The sequence below is a fragment of the Haliotis rubra genome, unplaced genomic scaffold (assembly GCF_003918875.1).
Source record: "Haliotis rubra isolate DU_JTF1 unplaced genomic scaffold, ASM391887v1 Scf11, whole genome shotgun sequence".
Lineage (NCBI taxonomy): Eukaryota > Metazoa > Mollusca > Gastropoda > Lepetellida > Haliotidae > Haliotis > Haliotis rubra.
In genome coordinates, this window is record NW_025765003.1 from 2085681 (window position 1) to 2090273 (window position 4593).

Sequence of the window (4593 nt, forward strand, 5' to 3'; positions counted from 1 at the left end):
GGACATCAATCTGGCTGTAGTACAGACGAACATAAAGTCAGAGAAGTCTGAGAACATTCAGCAGGTGACGCCAGAGGTTGACAAGGAACATCTGACTCAGAAAACTTCTTTCAGCATCGACAACATCTTGGGCAAAAACACCAAGCCGGATTTAATCTGTGAGCCGCCAGACAAGAAGTTCGACCATCCTTACAGTTTCCTTGGCCACCAGACCAGCATCACCTACATGCAGGGCAAGTTCGCCCAGCCGGCGTCAACCTACTCCCCATATGCAGCCATGTTGTACCAGGCTGTCAACTCCGAGCAGGGTTCTGATGCGGATTCCTATCTTCGTCCAGAACCCCGGTATTCCGAGAGTCATCCGTTCTCCACAATGACGTCTGCTTCTGATCTTCGGAAGTATCCGGGTCGGGAAGACCAGGTCGAAGGTCAAGTGTTTTCAAGATATCCTGGAAATAGACGTTACACTGTGGCAGCAGAAGAGTCCGCCACGTATTTAGACCACAGACAGATGTCTGAGCATGATTTGAATCAATTTCAGATGGAAGCTCTACATCACCAAGCATCTTCATCCATGAATTACAAACAGCCACCTCCATCCACGAGTTACCTTCCATCTTCATCGACGAGTTACCTTCCATCTTCATCCACGAGTTACCTTCCATCTTCATCCACGAGTTACCTCCCATCTCCATCCACGAGTTACCTCTCATCTCAACAGAGTAGCTACCCATCTTCATTGCAAGGTCACAGCAAGCCGACCTCGTCCATGAGCTACACCTTGCCTCCACCAGCAAGCTACCAACAGGCATTTCTATCCACGGACTACAACCAGGCACCACCTTCTCTCTGTGACGATTCAAATCGTGCCACAAGTTACGAGACGAAACCTCCTTCCATGAGCTACAACCCGCGTTCAACAAGCGATCACCAGACGTCTTCATCTGCGAGACACTATGACGAATCTTCATCCATGACTTACCACCAATGGAACACCGAATACCCAGTCCCGTCATCCCCAGCACAGAGCAACAGAAACTCCATAAGCATCCCCCCACCCAGGTCCTCCGCTCTCCCTCCCGTACCTACCTTTACCTGGGCGACCTACCTCAGCAGCACCAACAGCAACTGCACATCATCGCCTCAATCGCTGAAGACGGCGTTTGATGATCTCGCCATGTTTTCTGACGCCAGCAGTGAGGTCTCCGTCCGCCCGAACATTCCTATGTACGCCTTCATCGACGACTCCCAGAGTTTGCCAGACTCCGTCGTCCCCGAATCTGTCACCAGCGAACAGGGGAATCCAGCGTTCAGTCCATGCAACCCCGACGTCAGCAACAACTTTGAACACCTTTTCTCTGCACGAAATCTATATACCCAGTAAACGGCTGTGCTAATGTTTCTGTTTTGTGCTACTCTCAGTTACAGTGCTGCCCCCGAGATCTTGAATCCATGTGTTATGCACTGAGCGATCTTGTAGGAGACTTGTATACAATGTATATGAATATATAAACACATGTAATAAAGTGCATCGTAGTAAAAGTATGATCATGAGATGTCTCTTTGTTATTTCGACATACTCCGTGTATAATGGCTAGAACGTAGTTCGACCCTCTAAACGCATCATACCAAAGTACTTGTGTAGATGTTGTTACCTTGTCCCAGACCCAGTAGGGGCGGTGGGGTGTAGCCGAGTGGTTAAAGCGTTCGCTCATCACACCGAAGACCCGGGTTCGATTCCCCACATGGGTACAATGTGATGACATTTCTGGCATTCCCGCCGTTATGTTCTCGTATATTGCTAAAAGCGGCGTAAAACCAAACCCACTCACTCACTCACCCAAACCCATTATATAACAAATCCTAGTCAAGGGTCTAGATTACTAAACTAAGCATTGTATTGGGTTCTATAGATTTTTCAAAATTTGTGGCAATATATGTTTTGCTAAAATTTCTTGGACTGGCGTTTGCTAAACTATACTGTATCTCAAACGGCGGTATGTCCTCTTCTCACTCTAAAACACGTCCCGATAAGTAAAGCCAGACACAAACACGTGCACACGTTCACACGCACATCGCTATTTAGATTCAATATCTGACCATATCACATGTTATATTTGGGATTACACTTTCTTAGTGAAGTACAGATTCTTGTACTTTAGTTGGGCTGAGTCCCATCCGGGGTTCGAACCCACGCCCTCAGTCAGACACCTAATCACCAGCACACAATCTTGACCCTCCTCGTTATTGCTTTGCATTAGTCACCTAAACCGCACCATACATACCCCCAAAGCGGTTGGATAGCCTAGTGATTAAAGCACTCGCTCGTCACGGCGAAGACCCGGGTCCGAATCCCATCCTGAGTGCAATGTGTGAAGCCCATTTCGGGTGTTCCCCGCCGTGACATTGCTGGAACATTGCAAAACGCGGCGTAAAACCATACTCACTCACTTCTCTAGCGTAGGTTACACGCATGTAACCAACACAGGCATCGTCTCCGGGTTAGGACCGTTCATAAATGTTGGCTAGGGGGGTGATGATTTTTATGGAGAAGCATGTACAATGTGAATGACACCCCACCTCCTTCCCACATAAAATGTATGCACAAAGTAATTGAGCCCCTGCATGCCATGTACAAAATCAATGACACCCCCTCTTGTACATGTGTGAACACACCCACTCCCCACCCCAACCCCCACCAATCATCTTCACTCCCCAGACTTAGTGGAATATAAACTGATGCTGAATTAGTACACGTCATTACACTGAATGGGGCGGTGGGGTAGTCTAGTGGTTAAAGCGTTGGCTCGTCACGCCGAAGACCCGGGTTCGAATCCCCACATGGGTACAATGTGTGAAACCCATTTCCTGTGTTCCCCGCCGTGATGTTGCTGGAATATTGCTAAAAGCGGCGTAAAACCAAACTCAGTCAGTCAGTCAGTCATTGCACTGAACAGCCAGACCAACATTCGAGGGAAGTGGAAACATTTAGCGATCCAATCCAACCTACGAATATAAATAAAACAGAAACAAAAAGAGAAAACAACAACAACAATAAATATAATTATTACAACCTGGGGCCTACATGGTTAAAATCCAAAGAAAGTTGACACGCGCTGTAATACTGATATATTGAATAGCAACAGAATACCGTTCTAGGGTGACCTTTGCGAGGTCAAGGCTATCCAAGAAACATGTACGACAACACAGTGCAACGCGCAACGTAGGCTGATTTCCATAATCACAAACATAAACGTTCAATGATTGCGACCATTGTATGATCTGTTTGATGTGTAAACAGAAAGGTAAGATACTATGATACTTGATATGATATGATATATGATATGTTGCCATCCATAAAGTATCCTTTCTTTCTTCTTTGTCATGGGTTTATGAATACCCATTAAACGGCGATAACACCCGGTGTTCACCCAGAGATGAACGATCATGAGAGGGCTACAAGTCATAGTTGTATCCTTACTGTCAATAGGACTGCGTGTAGGGGAACTGTTCGACATAATGCTATTGTTTTCGAAAATCTGTTTTGGTGACAGAAACCTATTTAGGGACCGTTCATAATTTATGCCTAGGAGGGATGATGATGATTTTAAGGAGGGTCACCCATTTTGTTCTGGGGAGCTAGTGTGTGTGTGTGTGTGTGTGTGTGTGTGTGTGTGTGTGTGTGTGTGTGTGTGTGTGTGTGTGTGTGTGTGTGTGTGTGTGTGTGTGTGTGTCAGCAATTGTGTACACACGTACTAGGGGGGTCAGCAATTTTGTACGTAAAAATATGTTTAAAATTATGTTAGAAATTATGGGAATTTGATGCTTGCAAGAAATTTTGTACATGTTTAGGAATTCACATTGTGCATGCTTCTCCATAAAGAAATCATCACACACACACACACACACACACACACACACACACACACACACACACACACACACACACACACACACACACACACACACACACACACACACACACACACACACACACACACACACACACACACACACACACACACACACACTTAGCCATAAATTATGAACAGTCCCTTATACAAGTCAAAGTTGTATCCTTACTGTCAATAGGGCTGCGTGTAGGGGAACTGTTTGACATAATGCTATTGTTTTCAAAAATTTGTTTCCTGTACGGATATGTTGTGGAAAGAGACATTGTGAAAACTTTTTGATAGGTTCGCATTTGCAGCGTACTTAAAATATCTCGTCCGTTGCCATTTACGAATGAAGGGTACGTCATCAGTAATATAATCATCATTGTTCAAACTTGTTGGGAACAATATCTATTTCAATAGAATTTAACATCATGTTTCACAGTTAATATGATTGACAGGTACACATAGCGAGGACCCTTGTGTCCACATGATAGACACGTCATTTTGAAAAAAATATATACTGTATATTTAGAAAACAATGCAACAAAGAAAAAGCACAGCCAATGTAAGTGGTATTCCCATCGGAGACAACTCGTCACAAGACCCGGGTTCGATTTTCCACATGGGTACAATTTGTGACGCCCATTTCTGGAATCCCTCAATGTGATATTGCTGGAATATTGCTAAAAATGACGTA